We start from the raw sequence: 25,710 nt of genomic DNA, 5'->3' as shown, positions 1-25,710 counted from the left end.
ATTTTGGAGAGTAATTTTTTTAAAGAAGATATATTAATTAGCGCTGAGATTGGGGGGGAAAGGTCTAGGCTAATTGTCCTAGTGTCAATCTTTGATTGAATTGATGATTTGATTTGTGAGTATTCCAAAAAACAATTACTCCCAATGACGTATTTCTGGACCAAGTGGGAGAATGGTGCCAGGTTATTATTATGAAAGTTATGCTGAAGTTGTGTGATGCCCTTTTATGCCCATGTGCGTAAATTGAGTGGCTTCTTGTTAGCTGTAAAATCTGGGTTATTCCAGATCGGGGTGTATTTAGAGGAGTGTCTGTAATTTGATTGAATTTCCACTAGGGCTGTGTATCACCAGCAAAGATACGATACTTATCACGATACATGACTGCACTGATTTTCACCTCCGCAGAATTTAGAAAAACAGCTGTTTATTAAACACTGCTTACTATAGTGCCATTTCTAACTATTGGCAGAGCAGGCAGTTGACCTCTGCATTATGAAGGGCCTCCAAAACTGTACCACAGTACAATATAGGAAATGGCATATGTTTCATGTTTACATTGTGCACTCCCCACCAGGTACAATATTGTTTTCTGATTGTTTGCATCTTGTTTTTAAGCCCATAAATAATAATGTACTTGTTCTAATACATTTATATTGTAATGTACCCATTCTAATATATTTAAAAAATCATTTAAATTGCTGGTAGGTTATCATTGCACAAATTAACACACTCTACAATAAAAAAAATTAAAAATAAAAATTTAGAAGAGTTCTAAACTAACGCGCTGTCTTCACTGTATCTAACGCACACGCTCAAGGCTGATTTATACTCTACGCATCCAAGTAGGTATAACTGCAGACCGGAGATCTCCAAAATGGGGCGTGAACTCCAAAAGTGGGCAGAACCTCCAAAATGGGGCGGGGTCTCTTCGCACAAAGCCTTTCACCATTGGCTCTGGCTTCGGCCAATTGTTATTGACTTACATTTAAAAATAAAGCTTTATAATTTAAACATTGTTTCTAATTTATCTAAAATAAAATATGCTATATAAATAAATTGTGTATCCCGGGGCTCGAAATTCGCAGGGAAGGAGGGGGTAGTGACGCTGGGTGTAACTAAAAAGGTGCCATTTTCCGGTGAGGTCCTGTTGGGGAGTTACGGAACGGCCCGGCGATCTCATATCGCATAATCTTATTAACTGCTTATCTCCTGAACTTTCTTTACCACGCTATTCAGCTCCAGTCCAGCCGTGCAGTCAATTTAACTGGTTAAGGTTAGTGTCAGGTGTGTGGTAGGCTTAGGGGTTAGCATTTATTGTAGCATAGTGTAGGAAATCAACACTGTGATTGACACAACCAATAAAATCTTTAGAATCAGCTGTGGGGTGGAGTTTCCACTGAACTGTATTGAGAGAAAAAATTGCGCATGCGTGTCATGTGCCTGTCTGTCAATGGGAGGAAGCCACGCCCTATTTTGGAGCTCCCACCCCGTTTTGGAGTTCCCTCCCACATTTGGAGATCTCCAGGCTGCAGTTATACCCTTCTCGACGCGTCCGCAAGTTCGCTTAGGTGCACGCGGCAAATATGACGTCATCGCGGTGTTGGCGGAAGTTCGCTTTGAGTGTGCGACGTTGTTTCGCGTGGCGGTGTGCACGACATTTTTTTGTAACTTTCCGCGCAGCTCCACTTCCGAAGATGCACGAGTTCAAAGCGACTCTAGCCGAACATGCACGTCTGTGCCAGCATTTGTGGGAAATGGAAGCAGTTTGATGTTAAGTGCAGTTACACACACAGATCACGTTGCGGCCGAACTCAGACATTCAGGAACAAACTTTTTAGCACTGCCCCGCAGTTTTATCAACTAAATAGCTTAATCGCTCAAGAGCTACATTATCTTTCTGAACAAGGAGCTGGTAACATCATTGTTTCTAAAGGAATTAAAGCCACAGCTTTACGGTTAATGGAGAAACGCGGCAAAACGGTGGTAATTCATACATTCACAGCCTCTCTCTTTCTCTCATAAATGAACACTCGATGAATTACACTTTTCTGAGAATAGATTGAAATGGAGATCGCTAAACTGCAAGCTGTGTTTTCAGAAAGCAAGCGCGTTTATCCACAGTGGAGAGAGAGCGCGTGCACATGGTTGCCAGGTTGACAAAGATAAGTAGCACACTTAGCAGATATTTCCATACTGCGCAAGTGGGAAGCTCCGTTTCGGGGATTACGTCTCTTTATATCAGGCAACCCAGTTGTGTTCCTCTGCGGCCAGATTAAACATGTTGTAGCCTATATACTCTAATCATTCTTTTTTTAGAAACCTCGCACTTTTCTACTCCATTTTAAACATTTGTAAAATTTTAAACCAATTAAGCGTGGTCCACTGCTGCACACATGCCACAATATCGATACAGGGCCAGCTGTATCGATGCTTGTATCGTCAAATCTCTGTGACGATACATCGTCGTATCGATATTTTGAACAGCACTAATTTCCACCAGGCTGTCAGAGCTGCTGCTATTGTCGGCATTTTAAAACAGTGATGCTTTTTGATGGTCTGATTGAAGAAGGGTAATTCTGAAGTGTTAATATCCTTACAAATTGTTTGTTCAACGTTTAGCCATGTGCTTTCTGATGAGTCGGGGTGAATCCTTTTTTGGAGCTGATTGACCAGAAAGTAGTGGTAAAAATGTGGTGCTTCCAGTCCTCCTTGTATTTTTGGTTTCTGTAGGGTAGTCAATTTAATTCTTGGGGTCTTGTTTTTCCAGTAGAATTTGGTAATGATTGAATCTAGTGATTTAAACCAAGAAAGGGTGGGTTGTGTTGGTGTCATTGTAAATAAATAGTTTAATTTAGGGAGTATAGTCATTTTAATTACTGATATTCTGCCCATAATAGATAGTGGTAGGTTCATCCAGCGTTGAAAATCAGTTGAAGTGTTATTTTTTCAGTGTTTGGGTAGTTTTAGTGTTACCCAGCTCCTGGGTCAAATGTAATAACCCAATGTTTGGGTAGTTTAATTGTTACCCAGCTCCTGGGTCAAATGTAACAACCCAATGTTTGGGTAATGTTTGTGTTTCTCAGATCCTGGGTCAGACATAACCCAGTGGTTGAGTTATTTATCGCGGGGATTTTGCATCTTCTTCAGGAGAGAGCAGTTCTAAGCACCATCGAATTGATGCAGTTCTTCTGTAAAATACAGATTTGTGTACATTTTATTTTATCTATAAAATTGTTACTGTGCTGTATATCAAAGTATCACACAGGCACGCGGTGTGAGTCACCTAATCGAGCGTCACGTTGGTCTTTTTGCATGATAGAAAAGCCTGATGCTTTGCATAAAATACTAATTTTATTCATAATGATACAGAATATAAATACTTTGGATGTTAAAATATGTCCTCGGAGCTGTTTACTGTTTGTTTACGGGCAGGTTATGGAGGCAGTCACAGCATATTTTGGCTAAGAGTGAAACGCAGGTCGGCGGTCTTAGCCGTTAGCAGTTCTCCGCCGAACATGACTCCAGCTCGGGCACGAGAGCCAGCATTGTTATGGTGGAAACAGAATAACAGAGACTGGTTGATTATGTCAGGATCATGATCTGTCTGTGTCATGTTTTGCCCCTGTTTCTGTTCCCTGATTTGGTCATGTTCCTGTCCTCGTTTTGTTAATTAGTTTGATTAGTCATCCCATACACCCGTGTTTCCCCAATCATCCCCTGTATTTAAGTCCTAGTCTGTGCAGTCTGTCTCTGTCGGTTCTACTTATGTTCATGTGTTTCCTGCCATTCCCAGTGTTGGATGTACCCGGAGTTTCTTGGATTAAAGACTGTTTCGTTTATTCCTCATCTCCATCGTTCCTCGCCATCACAGATTGTGACAGAAGAACCAACCAAAAAAACAGTTACCTCCGTGTGTTCCATCCGTTTTTGTTTCCGTGTTTTTTCCCTCAGTGTTTTGTTTTTGTAGTGTTCCTCCATGGATTTCCTCCTTAGTCTCCAACAGGAGGAGGAGATATTCTGGACGATTTCTGGTGCTCGTCAACCTCTCCAGCTACCCGGACGACGTGCTCTGTGCATTCTATGACGCCAGTTTAAACTCTGCGTACAGAGCGCCGTTGTCCGAGGAAGGCCCTTGAGCGAATTTCGCCGCATTTGTGGAGTGGACACTGGCGAGACACAGATCCCTGGTCACCATCTGTCCCGAGGGGGGGATCTCGCCAGTGCCACTCTGGACCCAGAACCCAGCCCACCATCTCCCCGCTGTGCGGAGCTAAAGCCAGAGCCCACCGATGACGGAGAGCCAATTCGCCGCGATCTATGAGCCAGCGCAATGCCGAGCGACTGAGCAGAGGATCGCCCCGGACGTAGAGCCCAAGCTGTCAGACCAGGTGCGAGAGCCGGCGACAATGCCTGCCATGAGGGAAAAAGCTGCGGACAGTGTGAGCGCGGAGAGGAGCTCCGCCCCTGCCCCACGGCCGAGTATGGCGCAGCAAAAGTGCCAAAGCAAAGAGGAGAGGGCTCCAGTCCAGAGCTCCCTCCAGTTCTCGCTCCTCGTAAGCGTCCTCAAGTGTCCGCTCCTCCAGAGCGCCATCCTGTTCCTGTGTTCAGCCTAGAGGGGGCTTCCGATCCAGAGTTAAGCCCTTAATGCCCGGAGACGCACAAATGCCCGCCATCCTTCCCTCCCTCCTGCTCTTGCCTCCTCCACCGCTGTCATCTGGCAGCCCCTCTGCTCGCCCTCAGCCCACCATCATTACGGTGCGAGCACCGCGGGTCTGCCATCCTCCAGCATTGCCATGGCTGGAGAATCCCTCACCTCAATCTCCAGCCTCCCGAGGCCTGGACTCCACCTCGGCCCGTAGACCCAGCGGCTCCACCTTGGCTCCTAGCTCCTTCACCTCCACCGTCACCCGTCGATCCACCTGCTTCACTGGGCTCCCTCGTCCTTCTGGCTCCGCCTTGGTCGGGCGTCGACCCACCATCGCCTCAGGACTCCTCTCCTCCGGTGGAACCTTGTTGCTCTGTCCCACCGGCTCTATTGGGTACCTTCCTCCCGCCAGCTCCACCTTGGTCCTCAATCGCTCTGGCTCTGCCGCGGAACTCCGTCTCCGCCTTGGTCGCCAGAGCCCTCGGCTCCACCCTGGCCCCCCAGATCCTCGGCATCCCCCTGGCTCGTTGGCTCTCTGCCTCGGGCTCCTCCACCACCTGCTCCACCACTGTTGGTCGGCCCCCTGGAGTCGGAGGCCATTCCTCCTCCCTCCGTCGGCTCCTCCGTGGGTCGACATTATGGCTGTGGCCTGGATTCTGCTTGGCTCCTCCTGCTCCGGGCCCCTCCTGTCTCCTCCCTGGCTCCTCCCTCCTTCGTCACCTCCCTGGTCTCTGTCTGCCGGCCCCCTCCCAGGTGTCCGTCCTCCTCCGGAACCTCCTCCCAAGTTCCCACCCATGTCTCCCTCTGTTGTTGCTATGGTGCGAGGACGCACCTTCCGGGAGGGGGCGTAATGTCAGGATCATGGACTGTCTCTGTCATGTTTTGCCCCTGTTTCTGTTCCCTTATTTGGTCATGTTCCTGTCCTCGTTTTGTTAATTAGTTTGATTAGTCATCCCATACACCTGTGTTTCCTCAGTCATCCCCTGTATTTAAGTCCTAGTCTGTGCAGTCTGTCTCTGTCGGTTCTACTTATGTTCATGTGTTTCCTGTCGTTCCCAGTGTTGGATGTATCCTGTGTTTCTTGGATTAAAGACTGTTTCGTTTATTCCTTGTCTCCATCATTCCTCGCCATCACAGATTGTGACGATTACACATGAATTACCTCGGTTTAATATTTAATTTCTACTTATGTTTGTTAAACGAGTTTAAATATAGGCAATATCAGGGCTCTACGGATACTTTTCTTTTTAGGAGCGCTTGTGCTCCTAATTTAAAAAATTTAGGAGCACCGTCTAATCAGTAATCAAAAATTCGGATTAAAAAAAAAAAAAAGTACCTTCCCATTACGAGGTGATAGTTGACTCCTTAAAGTGATTTATAGGGGATTTAGTTTTTACCTTTTGTAATGGCATTTTTCTAACTTTATTAAAAGTAGGTTATCTTATGTCAAAATCAAAAATATATATTTATTAACATTTCTAATTAAAACAAGTAGAATAAGAATAAGTTACCAATCAAATGAAATCAGTATTTAAGAAATAAATTTGTGCTACAGAGATGGCACAGAAGAACACACAAGTGGCTTGTATGTGTATTTTCAGATGTTTAATGAGGCTCAGAGCTCGCATGAGTGCAATTAAATTTATAAATTCATGTTGAGGTTAATGTTTTAAATATAAAATTTTAAATATAAAAATGATTTAAATAACAGAAAAGATGCTTTGAAAATTAAACAAACTGCCAGCAGGTGGCGTCAAGTCACTGATTTTATCACTGAATCATTCATTCAATTGATTCATTCGAACAGCTGAATCATTCAGGAACGAAGTAGTGACTGTCTTTATGAATGGGTAATTTAATCATTGACTCACTTTCATTTAAAAACGCAGTTCATTCATAAACGAATCACCGCTGTGTTTGAATGGCGATGTGCAGCGGCTCAGCTGTTACTTAAAAAAAAAAAAAAAACTTTTCGTTTATGAAATAGAGCAAAATAAGGCAATTGTGTTGTTGTCAGACAATATAAGTCACTTAATATTAACTTCTTGTTTAATGAACTGTTGTATTAAATCAATATCACATTTGCAAACTCCCTTAATAATCATTAAAAGCTGTAGAGCCCTGAATATGTATAGCCTACGTATTAAAAATGATATAAACAATACTGTAAATTTATATAGGCCAAAATAAAGGAAGTTATCATGCAAATCGGTGTTTGTGTGGAGTATTTTACAAAAGTTGAGGATTTAAGTTAATCTGTAAACATTATTTAATATCTGAAGTAAAAAAATAAGCTAGTAGCTTATAGTAAAAATTAATCAACTCATTAGCTGGGTTAAATCAAACCATTATGCTGGGTTAAATAAACAACCCAATTTGCTTGGTAAAATTAACCCAACATGTGCTCTGTCCTATATTTACCCAGCCCTTGGGTCAAAAACTACCCAAATTGGGTTGTTTTTAACCCAGTGTTTTTTAGAGTGTAGGTTGTTACACAGGTAATTTTCATAACATAGACCGGGCGAGTGTATTTCTGAAGTCTTTGTCGTTTTATTTAGCCTCTAATTGATATCCTGTTATAAATCTGTACACTAACATTAGATGAGGTCAAATAAACCATGCATACGAGTCAATATTCTATTGATTTGTGCTTATTGGTGAAAGAGCAACTTCTGATGAAATGTAAAAATAAACTTCCCAAATGACAACAATCATTGCAATTAAAATTTAGCAAAATAATATTTTTTTTTTTCATAATTTTAACCATTATACAGTAAGACGAAAATATGACAAATGTGCAAGTTTCCACTGACTAAAACTAGATTAAAATTCTCAAACATTCGACTAAAACAGGACAAGCAGACTAAATATGATTCAAAACTAAAAGTTACATTTGACACAGGACTAAGACTAAATTATAAATAGCGGACAAAATAAACACTATTATTGTCTCCCAAAAGAAAGAATCTACTCTGAATAGCCTAAACGAGTCATCAGTTATTTTAATCCCACTTCTGTGACGGCTACATGTAATGTTCTACGTTGGCCGACCGCAAACAACTTGACCTGCCCTGAAACACTGTAGCTTGTTCATGTAATTAACATCGTCAAGAAGACGCTGTGTCCTACTCTGTGAAAGTAAATTTGTTTTATTTATTTTCACTTCCGAAAGATGAGGCTGCAAAGAATCAGCGGTTAAAATTAACTTTTTCCACTGTACCACCGCAGTACAACCCCAATCTTTTTTTTGTGTGTGTGTTACCGTCATTTTACTCACAACTGCTTTTCTAATCTCGGGGAGTTAAATGCAGGATTCTCAAAACGCTTACTCTTGAAAGATGGCTCAGTGCCCAGTTTATTTGGACCAGCTTGCTCCACTGAAACTAAAAATAGATGTTTATATTTTCTATCATACTATCAAGCGTTCAAAAAACGGAACTATGGCATTGGGCGTATTGTTTCCAACACATGCTGTACATGGTAGACCAGTCACAACAGACTGGGCTGTCTGACCAATCAGAGCAGAGTAGGCTCATGGAAAGGAGGGGTTTAGAGAGACTGAATCTTAGAACTGCTTTGAATGAATCATTTGAGAATTGCTGGAAAATTAGGTGATATTAACGGGGTCCTATGACGTTGCTAAAAAGAACATTGTTTTGTATTTGGTGTAATACAATGCGTTTATAGGTTTAAGGTTAAAAATATGCCTCTATGCCCCACCTTTCTGAAATGCGTCGATTTTTACAAAGCTCATCATTCTGAAAAGCGAGGTGTACGCTGATTGGCCAGCTATCCAGTGCGTTGTGATTGGCTGAATACCTCAAGCTTGTGACGGAAATGTTACGCCCCTTAACATACTGTGATGCCATCTCCCGGCAAGACGAGACAAAACCCAATAAAACCCATTACAAACGAGGCATTTGTTGCATCCAGTGAGGACATAATTACTAATTATAATGACTTATACTTATACGCAGTGTTGGGGAAAGTTACTTTTAAAAGTAATGCATTACAATATTGCGTTACTCCATAAAAAAAGTAACTAATTACGTTACTTGGTTACTTTTTATGGAAAGTAATGCGTTACGTTACTTTTTCGTTATTTTTTAAATGTGGACCGGGCTTGCTTGTTTGTTTTTAAAATAAAAAAAGTTTTATTTTTGGCAAATATAAAAGCCTTTTCACACCAAAAGTGAAATGAATACGCCTCAGGCTGAAGGGAAAGTAAACTTACGTCCGTACAGTAGAATGCAGAAGAAGAAATTTCAACACACTTCAGCAATAAGAAAGACACAAATGTTTGTCTAGAGTAATTTTTGCTGCTTAGTATGGTTGAACTGGATCATCGAAGGTCAGAAGCAAAGACATTGGTTAATCGAATGGGATTAAATGCATAAAGGATATTTGTGTTGTTTAACATTTAATTATTGCAGGTTTGCCATATTCTGAGTTGCATTATTTTTATTAATTTTGAGGAATACTGAATCTGTGTTTTTTTGTGAGTGAGATGAATTAATGCATATTCATATTTATTTTAGAACTACAGTAACATCTTCTGATTTCTCTCAACATGGGGACAGGAGAGCTGTCAATCAATAAATTGAAAAAAAAAAAGTAACTTGCGTTACTTATTTTAAAAAAATAACTGATAATCTCTTGTAAATTAAAAAGTAATGCGTTACTTTACTAGTTACTTGAAAAAAGTAATCTGATTACATAACTTGCGTTACTTGTAATGCGTTACCCCCAACACTGCTTATACGCGTTGCGTATCACACGGCGTAAACATAAAACCATGTCTGAATTTTGATCAGAGAAACGACAAACAACAAGCGCTACTCTACACTGCTCAAAACTCGCATTTGAATCATCAGTGGCAAATTCTTTAAATATAAAAAATGTACTTACAGGCTGTGAGTCAGAAGCGCCGGACTGCCCTTGCAAGGTTGGAACTGCCCCACTTTATAGAACCCCCATTGTAGGCTATGCAGAACTGCAGGTTCAGTAAACAGTCCTCCATAAAATGTGTCACACAGCGTCACACACTGAATATCCCCCTGTAGGCCGGCGGGCTAGAGTGAGGAACGGCCATCACCTTTGTTCTTTATTCTTGAATAGATAGACATAACGTCATAAAGCTCCGGATGATTCTTAACTATGCCGGTCTTGAGACTATGCAGCACAGAGACAGAGTCGCTGCAAATTAAAGTTCTGTTTACCTTAGAATATTCAATCCATTCTAATGCCATCAAAATGGCAAACAGCTCAACATTCCATCTCCCAGTACTCTTGCATATTTTACTTCTCCTATTTGTGCTTTAATGATGTTAGTAAGTTTTAATGGGTCAGTTTTCTTTACTCCCCCTTCTCCCTCAAACCGTACTACCACATTGAACAATTCTGGCCTCAAATCATTTACCTCAACTTCTTTTCCTTCACTCTCCGTTCCACCCAAACTATCTGAATAATTTTTCTTTCTTTTACGTCTAGCCAATTTCTTGGTTCTAGATCCCCTCAACACATCCTCCCAATCACTTTCTTCTTCCTGATCTCTACATTCCATGCTGTTGTTTTCATCTCCTGACTCTCTTTCTGTCATGCTGAAAAGTTTGATATTATTTAATCGATGGGAAGTAGAGGAGGAGCACCGCTACCGGACCTATACAGGCCGTCGGCCGGTACTCCCACACCACTCTCCACACCCGACCTACCGTTACCAAGTCCAAAAAGTCCTCAGTCCAGTGTCCAATGATTAATCCAATAAATCCGTTCAAAAATATTCCTCTGATACAATCAATCTCTATTCAAATTTCCGCTCCAAGTAGTCCGTTCGTCGCACACCCGTCGCACACTAGTGACCCTCCTTCCTGTCAACGGTCTTAGTGCTCTACCATTTTCCTTCTCAGCTTTTAACCACTCTCGCTCATCCACATAATCAGCTGCAGCTGCGTCCAATCAACACTGCGCAGGGAAAAAGGGAAAAGAGAGCGAGAGAGAGCGAGAGAGAGAGAGAGAGAGAGAGGAAATGGCACCATACACAGAACATCTCTGCACATTGAACAATCAGGATGAACAATAAAAGCACTTCTGTCCAGAGGACGTAACAAACTTTACAGATCTTCTTTATGCACCAAGAGATTGTAACATTCCAAAGAGAAATGAAAACTTGAAATCGCATCATATGACCCCTTTAAATGCATATTTTGAGAAATCTAAAACATTTTTTGAACTTGCATGCATGCAAACCTATTGTAGGAGACTCACAAAACAATAATAGGAACTTTAAAAATGGTATAATATGGGCGTTTAAGTAAAGAAAATGTATGTTGTCTAATACTTACTGGTTTCGGCATCTTTGTCTCCTCTCCTCCCTTCCCACGTAATCAAGAAAAGAAGAAAAACTTGTCCTCTATTACAGGATTGTAGGCCCCTAAAAAAGGAGGGAATAAAAGGAATAAGAACACTCCTACTTTCTTCTATATTTCCACCAGACAAAAGTTGAAACTCCATTAAGCTTCAATCACAATAGTTCTCTATGTGGACAAATATTAGCCTAATATTTGGACAGATATTTGTTTCAGTTCAGAGGAGTATTATTCATGTAAATATATCTGCAAAGCACAGTACTATGTTAATGACACTTTAGACTGATAAAGAAATATGCATGAATGAGAAAAACAGCAGGACGTCCGTGACTGACACACAGCCGAAGCGCCCACAGAAAGTTGATTCTCTCACATAATCCATTTGCAGTGTGTGTGGTATGTATGTTGTGCAGCAGCAGCACAGGCTCATTGTACTTTCATGTTTGCAGCTATATACAACAAGCACAACATTTATCCATTATTTTGATTTCAAATCTAAATGTTGTTACTTAAAACGCTTTTTCCAGCATTGAATTCTCTTTGTACAGATTACAGTAAATCTTTTATAGATGTATTTACATTTAAAGGCAATAAATATAAACAATGTATTATTCAATGCATTTTACTATATATTACGCTGTTAAAGCAAGTTTCATAAAACCTCCTCCCATTCTTCAGGCTGCATTAGCCTACATCCTGCAATGGCAAGATAAATTAATTAAAAAATGTTTATTCAGGGTGGTAGAAAAACACTAAATTACTAATATTATTAAAGAGAGGTTTCTAATGTGACACAAATAGGTTAGAGATCAGTATGACATTTTTATGAATAATTAGGAGCACACTTGCTCTGAGAATATCATATTACTCCCGGATCTTGGCTAATTTGAGCGGATCAAGTCCAATTAGTGTTCATTGTTCACTTGACTCGCTTATTAACTGCAGCAAGTTTTATGTCCTGGAGAAATCGAATTCACAAATGAACCATTCAATGTTAATGGTGAACCAGTTGATTGAAAAGAATCGTATCAAAAGATTTGCTCATGAAAAGGACATCACTATCAAGTCTCGGACAAGATCTCAATTTCTTCACTTTAAAATAACGAGGGAACAGCATGTTTTCTTGAAATGAAGTGGAGAAAAAAAGTCTTATATTATGCTTTGCAATGTAGTGAAGAAAAACAAAGTTTCATAAAACCTAAATCAACACAGCAGACACATCAGCCTATTGCAGTGTCATTTAGTTATCATACTGTCATGGCTTATAAACAACTTCTGTAACTATAAGTGTGCCTTGCCATGTTATTTAAAGGTGCACTAAGCAATATTTAAAAAAAGCTTTTGACCACAGTGTCGGACAAAGTCCCAAAAAACACTCGCTGCCAATCAGCAGCAAGGGGCGTGTCTAGTATTGATAGGGAGAAGAGAGCGCTCAGTAAGTGCACAGGACAGATATTAGCAGATCGACTATAGACCGCGAGAGATGGCAGATTAAAAAAAAAAAAAAAAAGGAAAATTTCGGAGGAACAAAAAATTTAAAAGAAGGGTTACGATCAGGCAAGAGGTAGGACCAACGTAAATATTGGCGCAGCTTTCCAGCGGTGGAGAGAACTCAAGGAGCGGGAAGGCCTGGATTCGGACGCCAAAGTTGCTCTGTTTCTTCTTGATAAGTGAGTTCCGTTTATTTTGCTTTTTCACACAACTAATCTGTGTTGGCTTTTGATTGAATATGCTGTGACCGGCAGGCATAGCAGATTCCGCCATAATCTCTACCAGGGTTGTGTATGTACGTGGGCGGAGTTATCAAAATAGGGGCGAGGTCCTGTTGGGTATGGGCGTGTTTGTTTTGGTGCTTTCACATATCAGCATTGTTTGGCAAAAATCACTTAGTGCACCTTTAAGTTAAAATGATACAGACAGATGATACTATGACGAAAAAACGCTGTAAAATACATAAAAATGAGTAAAATGCATTTTCTGCACACCAGGCTTCTGGTTAATGGCGAATTGCAACCCGTTTGGCGTTCCATACGTTTCCACGCTCTCGCTTGTGGCGCTGAAGTGAAGTGGAGCGTATGGAACGCCAAAGGGGTCACAATTCGCCATTAACCAGACGCCTGGTGTGCAGAAAAAATATGGCGTTTTGTAGTACAGACGGTGTAAATTAAGGCGTTTTCACAGCAGAACCGCCGTTAATGTTGGCGTTTATTGATGCAATCCAAAATGCCTTAATTTCGCCGTTTGGCCATAATACACCGTAATTTACGGCGCTCCATTAGACAAAGACGGCATAAAAAAACTGCGTTTTCTGTAATATTAAAATCAGCCCCTCCTTTTCTACAAAGTCCAGCCCCTTTGATGCAGTATAGGCAATCAGACATGAGTAGTAGAATGTCGTTCTGAATGGCGATCTACTTCAAGGATCCTGTTTTTTAACGTTATGTGACCAACATTTGGACTTTCATCGTGTGATATTTTTACTTTTTCATTGGGTACACGTGTATCTTCGTCTTCTTTATCATATGTAAACAAAATGTGCAAGTTTATTTTCCTTTGTGTAAGCTGATGTGTGTCAAATACAGTGAGCATACGCTTGTGAGTATTGGTTTCTGTAGTGCCGTGGTCTGCGTTCATTGCGACCGTGCAATGTTGCTTTAGTGACAGGAGTTAGAGTCTGAGGTCCGATGTTCTTTTCTCTCCTTTTCGTTTGTTGTGTATTAGAATGTCTTCTCAATTTTGGAGAAACTGCCCTTTCTGCAAATAACAGGAATATTTATTATTCAACAGCCTGTGCGAATAAGCTGAACTAAGCAGTGGCGTCGGTTTTTATTGTTGATTAAATTTGATTTCCCATGTGAAAGCGCTTGTTTTGCTCATTTAGGTATAGGCTTGCTTGCAGTATGCCTTGAGTACAATATGGCTACGTTTCTGTTGACTAAGAAATGTCAAAATGCTGGCCTTTTTCTATGGTGACGCACTGCTGGCACTATTTATCATTTCCACTCAATTATGTCCTAATAATGCTATGTCATTAAAACTACATAATTTTCTCGTTTAAACGACATCTTTTATCGTTAAAACTATATATTTTCTCGTAATAACATATGTCATAAAATCGATATGTTTTTACTGTTATAGAAGATATGTGGTTACGTGTGAGCGAGCTTAAGCTATTGTCCACTGATGTCGTCATGGTCCTGAGATAAATGAGGATCTGCACGCTGTTACTGCAGGTGGGATCATAGACATACACAGTTTTAAATGTATTTTAATGTCATGGTTTTTATTGTAGCAGCATGTTTATTAGGATTCATCTCCAATATGTCTACAATATATACAGTATCTCACAGAAGTGAGTACACCCCTCACATTTTTGTAAATATATTATTATATCTTTTCATGTGACAACACTGAAGAAATTACACTTTGCTAAAATGTAAAGAAGTGAGTGTACAGCTTGTATAAAAGTGTAAATTTGCTGTCCCCTCAAATTAACTCAACACACAGCCATTAATGTCTAAACCGCTGGCCACAAAAGTGAGTACACCCCTAAGTGAAAATGTCCAAATTGGGCCCAAAGTGTCAATATTTTGTGCGCCCACCATTATTTTCCAGCACTGCCTTAACCCTCTTGGGCATGGAGTTCACCAGAGCTTCACAGGTTGCCACTGGAGTCCTCTTCCACTCCTCCATGACGACATCACGGAGCTGGTGGATGTTAGAGACCTTGCGCTCCTCCACCTTCCATTTGAGGATGCCCATGCTTGGCCAATCCATCACCTTTACCCTCAGCTTCTTTAGCAAGGCAGTGGTCATCTTGGAGGTGTGTTTGGGGTAGTTATGTTGGAATACTGCCCTGTGGCCCAGTCTCCGAAGGGAAGGGATCATGCTCTGATTCAGTATGTCACAGTACATGTTGGCATTCATGGTTCCCTCAATGCGCTGTAGGTCCCCAGTGCCAGCAGCACTCAAGCAGCCCCAGACCATGACACTCCCACCCCCATGCTTGACTGTAGGCAAGACACACTTGTCTTTGTACTTCTCACCTGGTTGCCGCCACACACGCTTGACACCATCTGAACCAAATAAGTTTATCTTGGTCTCATCAGACCACAGGACATGGTTCCAGTAATCCATGTCCTTAGTCTGCTTGTCTTCAGCAAACTGTTTGCGGGCTTTCTTGTGCATCATCTTTAGAAGAGGCTTCCTTCTGGGACGACAGCCATGCAGACCAATTTGATGCAGTGTGCGGCGTATGGTCTGAGCACTGACAGGCTGATCCCCCACCCCTTCAACCTCTGCAGCAATGCTGGCAGCACTCATACGTCTATTTCCCAAACACAACCTCTGGATATGATGCTGAGCACCTGCACTCAACTTCTTTGGTCAACCATGGCGAGGCCTGTTCTGAGTGGAACCTGTCCTGTTAAACCGCTGTATGGTCATGGCCACCGTGCTGCAGCTCAGTTTCAGGGTCTTGGCAATCTTCTTATAGCCTACACTATATACAATTCTTCTATACAATTCTTTTTTTCAGATCCTCAGAGTTCTTTGCCATGAGGTGCCATGTTGAACTTCCAGTGACCAGTATGAGAGAGTGAGAGCGATAACACCAAATTTATCACATCTGCTCCCCATTCAGATGGCACGTCAGCTGTCTTAACCGCGGCTTGCGTACTGCATCATCATCACTGTGTCTGTCACGTGACTGTGTTGCCCTTTCGGGCTTGAACTGATGGTAAAACTAAGGACATTATTAACTGTCTTGATATTTAATTTGAAAGCTGACCCACGATTATGGTAAGGGGCGTTACATTTCTGACGCGTGCTTGTGGTGTTCGGCCAATCACAATGCACTGGGTCAGCTGGCCATTCAGAGCAGACTGCGCTTGTCAAAGGAGGGGGCTTTGTTGAAAACGACGTGTTTGAGAGAGGCGGGGCATAGAGGACCTACAATAATATACAGTATTTGAAAAATAATGTGTTTTTTGAACATTAAAGCATGTCAACATATTCTGTTACACCAAATACACAAAATAATGATCTTTAAAATAGCATCATATGACCCCTTTAAATGAAACGATCGAAAACAAATGTATTTATTTCGTATAAATCCAACAAGAGGTAGGCTATAGGCTACTGTGCAGTCTTTCCAGTCAGAGCTCCTTATGTGCATTGTGCTCACACCCACGCGCAGCGCAGCCTATTCCTACAGTATAAAGCATGGAATTTAGCCTAAAAAAGTAGCATTTAACTCTAATATATACAGATCTGTAAAACAACAGGTTACAGATTGAAATTAAATGCGCAAACACCAGCCATGAAAAAGTCTATGCTATTTCATTCAGTATAGCCTAATAGTTACATTTTAACAAAATCATTCTAAAGACATACATAAGAGCACAAAGTTATCATATAGCAATGTTTAATTGAAACTATAACAGCAATATGTATTGTTGCATGAATAATAAACAACTGATAAAATTATCCACCCCTAACCTAAAGTATTAACAAATTTTGATGCAATAAATATGGCATAATTTAACAATGTTCATCCCTCTAAAAAAATTAAAAAACATCTTTCACAAACGTCTGTCTCTTTTAAAGTGTTTAACGAGCTGTATTTGTAGGGGTTATTAGTACAATTCTTAACCCCACCCAGATCTAATAATTTTCAAAGCCTGGCTACGGCGATGGTCGAAATATGTTCTTTAAAAAAAAAAAGAAAAAAAAGGCTACAATCTGTAATAAATATATACCTGTAATACCAAAAACGCCGTCAGTTGCGGCGTTTGAGATTTACGGTGCTTTTACACTACAGAAAAGCCGTCAATTGCGGCGTTTTAAACGTCCATAAACGCCGTCCATTGCGCCACTCTTCAGCACTCAAAACGCCGTCAATTGCGATGTTTTAAACAATAGAGACGCCGTCAATTGAGTCACTCTTCAGCACCGAAAACACCATCAGATCCGCGTTTGTTAGGCCTACTTATTAAATTAATTAAAGTAGTTTGTGCATTAGTAGGGAAAGTGGATTGGTTTTGGATTATTAGGCCTATTATTATTATTATTATTATTATTTCCATTTTAGGATAGCCTATACATAGTTTAATGGATATGAGGGGTGTTAGTGTCCTAGACATTAGGATGTTACAGCTAATTAATTATAACATATTAATTATAACATTATATGCGTTAGGTTTGACATGCAAGGAAAATGCTTTAAAATGTAGGCAAGTACAAGATTGGGTGTCTAACGGTCTTTGGGGGCTTAAGCCCCTGATGTTTTGTTAAAAACTACTGATGTTTTTGAAGATGATCCATTCACTTCACTTTTATACATAGTTATTTGTTCTTCAAATAGACTAGAAATCCAACTGTCCTTGATGAAAAGCAGTCTGCGCTGCTGGCTGTGGTAGTTTACCACTTACCTTTCGTGTTCATTCCGATAAACACAGCTTTGAAGCCCTTGTTTGATGTTTTGGATATTTAAATAAATAGCAAACTCAATCAACAGATTAAATCACCTACGCAATATTGTTCATAAATGACAGGATTAAGCAATATATCTATTAAAGCCTTGAATCACATTGTAACCTTTAAATCTGCGTTCGCACTGCCGCTGAGAGAGAACAGTTAGCCTAGTAAGATGAAACATCCTTACTAGCGTCTTTTGTATCGCTAGTTCTGTTACAAACATCACAGAAGTGCTGAAATAAAAGTTTATAGTTCGGATATAGCGCTCAAAATAGTGTAAATCAAATTTTTGAAAGTGACTTCATGCGTTCATTACTGTATCAATTACAACGTAACGCCAGCAGGTGGAGACAAGTGACTTAAAATGAGATTAATTCAAATAAACGTTGATTCATTCAGGAATGAAACAAGTGAAGTATTTATGAGGAAGTCATTGAATCATTTGTAGATTTTTTTTTAAGAGTTCATTGAATATTGAATATATTTTATAAATAGACTGCAGCAATTTTTACTAGACACTCTAGTAAATTAAATGTTATTTTTTGTTGTCTGTTTTTCAGAATCATGGTGGGAGAATAGTGATATCTATTTTAAAAATAAAATTATTCTCCATTCTCAGTTTATCCAGAATCGCGCAGCTCATTTATCCACATATGTAAACAAATAACTTACTTATTTCAGACAAAGCATCAAAGATGTGGTCAGTGAGGTTCAGCATCCAGAACATTTATTTTGCGCTGAGTATTCTATAAATACATTTACATAGCCTATTTGGGCTATGTGCTTAATAAAAATACCCTGCAATTGTACTTTTGGCATACTAAACTGGTATACCTAAAGTCTGTTAAATTCGAACAACTAATTTGTGCTTAATGCACTTTAATTTAATTTTAATTTAATATAAATAATTGTGTGGAAGTAGTGCTAGTCTAAAGATATAGGTACTGTATATTTGATTGTGTTAAAATCAAACTATTTCAAGTACTTCAGATAGTCTTTATATATTGCATTTAAAGACCAATATTGTACAGAGATCATACAATATTATTAATAGTGATATTAAAACACATTAGGCATAATATTAAGAAATGTGCATTGTTCAATAACAAAATACTCCAACTGAACTTAAATTATAATTTTATAGGCGTATCAGTACTAAGTGATAAGCTGTGTCAAATGTTAATGGATTCGAATTTTACTTAGTATGAAATAAATGCATTTTAAATAAAACAATAATAAAAATTTAAAAAATAGTTTTTAGCAAAACATCAGGGGCTTAAGCAGTGGTGGAGGTAACGAATTACAACTACTCACGTTACTGTAATTAAGTAATTTTTTCGGGTAATTGTACTTTTTTAAGTATATTTTTAAAGCTGTACTTTTACGTGTACTTAAGTACAAATTAAGCAAAATAATCTACTTCATTACTTTTAAATCATAGTTCGTTACTGAGTACGCCCACAATTTGAATTAATATTCAAACATTTGACGGCACTTATAGCCAATAAAGATATCCAATCGTGAAAGTACCAATAACAGCCCTGATATCTGAACCGGGAACAGCGCCGCTGCAGCAGATGAAGAGCTGATCAGACAGTGAGGGAGCTCACCGTGATTTATGGACTCAAAGTTTGGAGAAACAAACTACATGGTAGTGTTATCATAAATATCTATATTTTGATACCGATACTGTAATATCTGACCAGTGGTGTGAAGTAACGAATTACAAATACTCACGTTACAGTAATTAAGTCGTTTTTAAAAAAGTGTGTACTTTTACTTTTCCTTGAGTACATTTTAAGTGATATATCGGTACTTTTACTCTATTTTTACTATTTTCCTCCGTTTGTGGTCGTTACATGCTTATTGTAATTTTATTTTTATCCATCAACGTGATTGGATTCGTCAAATCAAATTGGGTATTTCAAATCGTCAAATCAAATGGGTATTGCATACAGTGTTAACTCCCGCAAGTGCCACGTTCGGTAAATTCCCACTCACTTATGAGACGCGCGATCTGCACTGCCCCGTCTCTGTCTGTCTGTCTGTCTCTGTCTGTCTGTCTGTCTGTCTGTCTGTCTGTCTGTCTGTCTGTCTGTCTGTCTGTCTGTCTGTCTGTCTGTCTGTCTGTCTCTCTCTCTCTCTCTCTCTCTCTCTCTCTCGTTCTGCAGCGGTCACTTGAATAAGTCGTTGTTGCTTGTTGAACTTGTTGACTTTTGATGAGTTTGAGCGCGTGATGTGCGCTGTGAAAAAGTGTGTTGGGAACACAAAATTGGTGCACCAAATCTGCACCTTATTGATGACCCGTGGCGTTAATATAGGCTACTGCATCTGTGCCAGCTTGTGATGTAATAAAAATCCATTTTATACAATCCGCCTTCATTTAGCAAATGCACTCGCGTTTCAAGTTCAACACTTTTTGTTCCATTCAGTTGTGGATGCTGCTGATTCACCGAGACCGCCGCGGCTCAGCAAAGAGACATGCGTGCGCGCGCGCGTGTGTGTGTGTCTGTGTGTTTTCCTTTGAAAAAGTTTCCCCAGAAATACCTAGCTATTTAATGCATTTTCCTTAAAAATTGTATTATCAGCATAACAATTTGAGTAAATGTGTAAACGGTATGGCATGAATTTGCCATCCTTCTAGAACAATGTGCATTTGGAGAGAAATGGGCTCTCATTTTAACCCATATCATGGTGTGTGTTTCTAATGGTGTTTGTATTTGCACTTTTCTAAACATTAATAGTTTGTGCAACAACAGCATATGCTGAATTGAGTTCAGCATATGCTGAGTAACCATGTGTTAGTGGCCTTACACATGATTTTAAATCAATTTTTTCAAACTTTGATTTAAATTGGGATGATTGTACTGAGAATAACTTTCATCTTTTCTTCAACTGAATACTGTTTCTGTATTTTAAAGAGTTGGCAGTCAAAATTAGATTAGATATTCTTCATTATTTATGACAAATAAGATAATGTGAATTACAGAATATACAACGTTTTTAAAATGTATCAATTGCGGTGTACAGCGTTTATTATGAGGGGGTAGAATCCACAGTTCAGTACTCACTACTCAATACTCATGAGTACTTTTATATAGGCTACTATTTTACTCTTACTCAAGTAGTTTTTTGGACAAGTACTTTTACTCTACTCACACTACATTTTTTGGAAGGTAATGGTACTTTTACTTGAGTATATTTTTTCAGTACTCTTTCCACCACTGTATCTGACACGGTTCCATTACTCATTTTCCACAGTATCTCCCGTATATACACCGATACAAGCTGCGTCTTTTTTTTTATTGCAAAACTTGTAGAAACATACAGAAACAGGGAAGCGAGACATGAATATACAGAAAGAGCAGAATATACAAAGTGAGAGAGCCCTTCAACTTTAGATAAAAGAACTCTACCATATAATGAAAGATCTCTCTGAAGCCAGATGTTAAAGATCTGTTTCGTTTTTATCATTTTATCAGAAAAGTTTAAATGATGTCTACTGATTGAGTTTTTAGTGATATGAATTCCTAAATATTTTACACTTTTTTTCAACTAGGACACTTCCTAAGAATATATCATCCATGTCATGAATTGACATAATTTCACATTTTGAAGTATTAAGTTTTAGACCCGAAGCACATGAAAATTGTTCAACCAATTCCAGGGCTTTTGGTAACTGATTTTTGTCCTCCAAAAACAGCATAGTGTTATCTGCTAGCTGCGCCATTTTGATCTCCCTGTCAAATATTGAAATTCCTTTAAAATTTTCATCTTGGTTAATTCTTAGAGTAACTCTGTGGCTAAAAGAAATAAAAATGGGGAGATTGGACAGCCCTGTCTGACTCCACGATAGATGTTAAACCTCTTAGAAGTGTCAAAGTTCACGATCACTGAGCTGTTAATACCGCTATAAAACATGGTTACAGTCTCTATAAATGCTTTACCAAATCCAAATAATTCTAGAGTACGAAAAATAAATTTGTGTTCTATGGAGTCGAAAGCTTTATGAAAGTCAAGAAAGAGTATGAGACCATCTGAATGAATTTGATCAGAATAATCCAGCAAGTCCAGTACTAATCTTATGTTGTTAGAAATGTGACGGCCTTTCATGAAACCAGATTGAGATTCTGAAATAATATTATCTAAACCATAACTTAATCTTTTAGCATATACAGAGGCTAATATTTTATAGTCTAATGTTAACAAAGTAATAGGTCGCCAATTATCGATTATTCAAGGATCCTTGTCTTGCTTGGGTATAAGAGAGATGACTCCCTGTTTCATAGTAGCAGTCATATCTCCCTGACTGATGCATTCGTTATACATATGAAATAATGGTAATTTAATAAACTCCCAAAAATGGAGATAAAATTCTACCGAAAGCCCATCGATCCCAGAGGATTTACCTTTTTTCATTTTATGTAGAGCTTGCTTGATTTCATCAATTGATAAAGGTGAATCACAAATTTGACTATACTCTAGATCAATAACTTTAATACGGTGTTTAATTCAATCAATACATTTGTCCAAAATATTATAGTTGAAATTAGAGGTATAAAAAGTGCTATAAAATTTAGCAACAAAATCTGTTATTACTTTTTGGTCTTTGTAAATGACTCCGTCAATATAAAGTGCTGAAAGAGCTTTTCTCTGAGCATTTCTTTTTTCCAGGGCAAAAACAATTGCTAGAATTTCTTTCCCCCTCCTCCAGCCATTTTGCACGAGACCTTGTATATATATCCACCTTATCCAAATCTAAGTAGGCTTCATCAAGCTCCAAATTTAACCTTTTTATTTCTAAATTTTCCTCTTCTGTAATTTTACTTTTAGCTAGTAATGCATTAAGTTTATTAACCAACTCTGAATCAGTTTGATGTTTACGCTTTTTAATTTCTTTACTTCTTTTAACTGCTGTATGTCTAGCTTTATATTTGAAGAACTCCCATGTTTTTTTATAATCACCATTTAAGTCAGTAAATAATTCTTTGATAAGCTTGATGATACTATCATTAAATTTTTGATCTTTTAACAAGGTATTATTAAGTTTCCAATAACCCCTGAGTCTCGGAAAAAAATAGCTTTCTTTAGCTTTACCCTAAATGTAAAGGGAGAGGTGGTTAATAACCTATAAGATATATTGGCTTCAAGGTGAAAAACAATTAAAGAAAAGGAAAAAAAAGTCGAGATTAATATTAAGGATAACAACAATTAAGGAGGATCGAAAATAGTAACTTCCATGTTACACACAACTTAAGAGTTTTTATGCAGATAGTGTTGTTAACCGTTTTACGCGTTTTAGAATATTGCATGAGAAAGGTAGCCAGTGCAGTCAGTAACTTAGCTTAGGTAACATCCGAATAGAAGACTTGCTTCCCATCAATCAAAGCAAAAGAGCTGCGGAAGCTTGCTCTCTTGCACTCCTCCCGTGCCTTCTTCACGAGAGGCCACAGCTTGTCCCGCGCAGCTCTATCGTCGGGAGACAGAGGCTCCGAAAGACGCAATCTTTTGTCAGTTAGAAATTTGCAGCCTTTGGCAGCGCCCCAAATCATGTCACGGATGCGACGCAGTAAGAAGAGGATTATGATCGATCTGGCCTTACCATCCGCTCGTTTCGGTCCCAGACGGTGAGCGACATCGACACTGTCCTGTAGCCCGTCTCCAATTCCAGGAGCGATCTTCTCTAGTATATTAAGAACCACGCTTTGGACATCCTCTTCATCTTTTTCCGCAACACCGTGCAACTTTAGACACCATCTCCAACTGTAACGGTTACATTCCTGTACACTTGCTTTCAATGATTTGTTATCCTTTCTCAAAGCGTGGACCTCTGATTCCAGATGATTAAGAGCCTCTTTATGAACGCCGACATCAACAATAAGCTGTTGCACCGTCGCTGTCAGACTCTTGGTTTGTTTCGAGGTAGCTTCGGTGGTAGTTTCGATCGCTGAAATCTTTTGAAAAGTCTTGTCGTGCTTTAAAGCTAGCTTGCGTATTGCAGCCAAGACATCCTCATTGCTGTTTCCACTAACGTTAGATTCCGCGCGTTTCGATTTTTTGGCTGCTGGCTTCTGAGGAGTATCCGAAAGGGCAGCGACAGTAACTTCATTATCGAAGTTTGGACATGTGTCAAACCATTGTGATTCCGTATCTCGCCGAAACTTCAGACCTGTGCTACTAGAGGTCGATGCTGAATCCTCAAACTTATCAACCATATCAGATGCGTTGGAAACCATATTGTCAAGCCAAGCTTGTTTAACTTTCTTCTTTCCTCTTTTTCCCATGCATAAAGATGTCAAAAGGGAATTATATGACTTTTTCACTTATGTCCACGTTATCACCAGTCTAAGCAGTTGGTTATATCACCACTTCACCTTTATTTCCCTGTAGAGCTAACACACAACCGCCTACATCGCCGCCATCTTGGCCCCCTCTACAAGCTGCGTCTCTCTTTCCTCTCCGACAGTGAGTTTGACACGCATTCGCCTCCTGTCAATTACAGTCTGAATATCCGCGCAGGATTGCAGGTATTCAGTATAATTTTAATCATTCCCGCGCAAATGTGGCGAGCGCTTTATTGTAACATGAGAACACAGTCATATAATCGCAGAAAACTGAACGCGAGCTCTCAAATAGGCCTAATTTATACAAATGAACTGCCTGTCCTCTCACTCCGATATTGCTTGTGCGCAGACTGTGTTCAATCGCGATCTCTCCGTGCTTTTAAAGTAGAAATTATTTATATTTGCTCCTGGATTTAACTTTGTCAAAAGTTATCAACCATTCAGAATAGATCCACGCCTGACCGATGAAAATGCTACTGGAAATTTTATTGGCTGTAAGTGAAATGCACCAGAAAGTCTTTCAACAATCAAAGATGAAACTTTAATTTCTTTAAAATGTAAATTTATGCTAGAAATGTTTTGGAATGGGATATCTGTCTGATTTGTACATATATAAATATCCTAGTCTGTCTAACTGCATCACTACATTGTACAGTCATTACAGGTCAAAGCCATCTGATGTTCCATTTATCTAAATAAACAGGCCTAACATACTGTTTATGGCTCTTAAATAACTGCTAAATAAATGACGTAAGGACTGCTGTTTCCGGGTCCATGCCTCTACTTATTTCACTTGAGAATACTATCTCAACAGCCATTTATGAGCACTACTTAATTAATATTACATATTTAAGATAAGCATTTAAAAATTTGCTGTGCACACTACAGTCTCCGTGCTCACAGTGTCTCAGACACTAATATTTTAGCTGAATCACTGTCTGGCCATTTGGGATTTCAGTATGGAGATAAAGGTTAGGGTTATAATTTTTCAGTGTTACATGACTTCGTGGTTGTATATTAGCACAGTTTTCTTGGGGCGTCTGGCAGAGTGTTAGGACCCAGAAGCAGTGAAGCGTGATGTCAGATGTAACAAGCAGATATTCTTAACCACTCCTATCCAACCGTGAATCTGCTTATGAGCAAGAGGTGGAGAGGAGGTGCACCACAATAAAACACCGCCCTTTATTCTATATTCCGTTTCACTTGGAAATGCATCACAACAGTTGCAGCTTCCGGTTCATGGGTACTTTAATATTGATATTTTTCAAGGTATTGAAGTTAGAAATCCTTGCATCATGACCACTAATTCCCGTACTTTGTCAATAAGATAAAAGTGGGTTTTGTTCAAAGTAGCTATTATCCACATAGATCTTTGATATTAATGAATATTTTTTTGGTAATTCATTAAATATCGCCGGCTAAAAGGTAACTAGTACTCAGAGTAGTTTTTGAGAGGAGTACTTTGTACTTTTACTTAAAGGGATAGTTCATCAGGACATAGGGACATCAATGCTGATGATGTTTTGTGTGCTGAAGAGCGGCGCAATTGACGGCGTTTTCTGTAGTGTAAAAGCGCCGTAAATTACCCCATTTAAGGGATAATGAACGCCGCAACTGACGGCGTTTTTGGTATTACAGATATATATTTATTACAGATTGTAGCCTTTTTTTTTTTTTAAAGAACATATTTCGACCATCGCCGTAGCCAGGCTTTGAAAATGATGAGATCTGGGTGGGGTTAAGAATTGTACTAATAACCCCTGCAAATACAGCTCATTAAACACTTTAAAAGAGACGGACATTTGTGAAAGATGTTTTTTTTTTTTTTTTTTTTTTTGGGGGTTAAACTTTTTTAAATTTTTTCATTTTTTTTTCATTA

The 25,710-nt window shown here is 39.2% G+C and overlaps 1 pseudogene; it reads right to left on the bottom strand.

Moving 5' to 3' along the window:
• The window catches only part of LOC107552385 (radixin-like), a 112,313-nt pseudogene that overhangs the window by 49,448 nt on the left and 37,155 nt on the right, over positions 1 to 25,710 (bottom strand).

Source organism: Sinocyclocheilus grahami, unplaced genomic scaffold (genome assembly GCF_001515645.1).
Source record: "Sinocyclocheilus grahami isolate Dianchi unplaced genomic scaffold, SAMN03320097.WGS_v1.1 scaffold448.1, whole genome shotgun sequence".
In the NCBI taxonomy this organism is placed as follows: Eukaryota; Metazoa; Chordata; class Actinopteri; order Cypriniformes; family Cyprinidae; genus Sinocyclocheilus; species Sinocyclocheilus grahami.
This window is presented reverse-complemented; position numbering and strand designations above follow the sequence as displayed.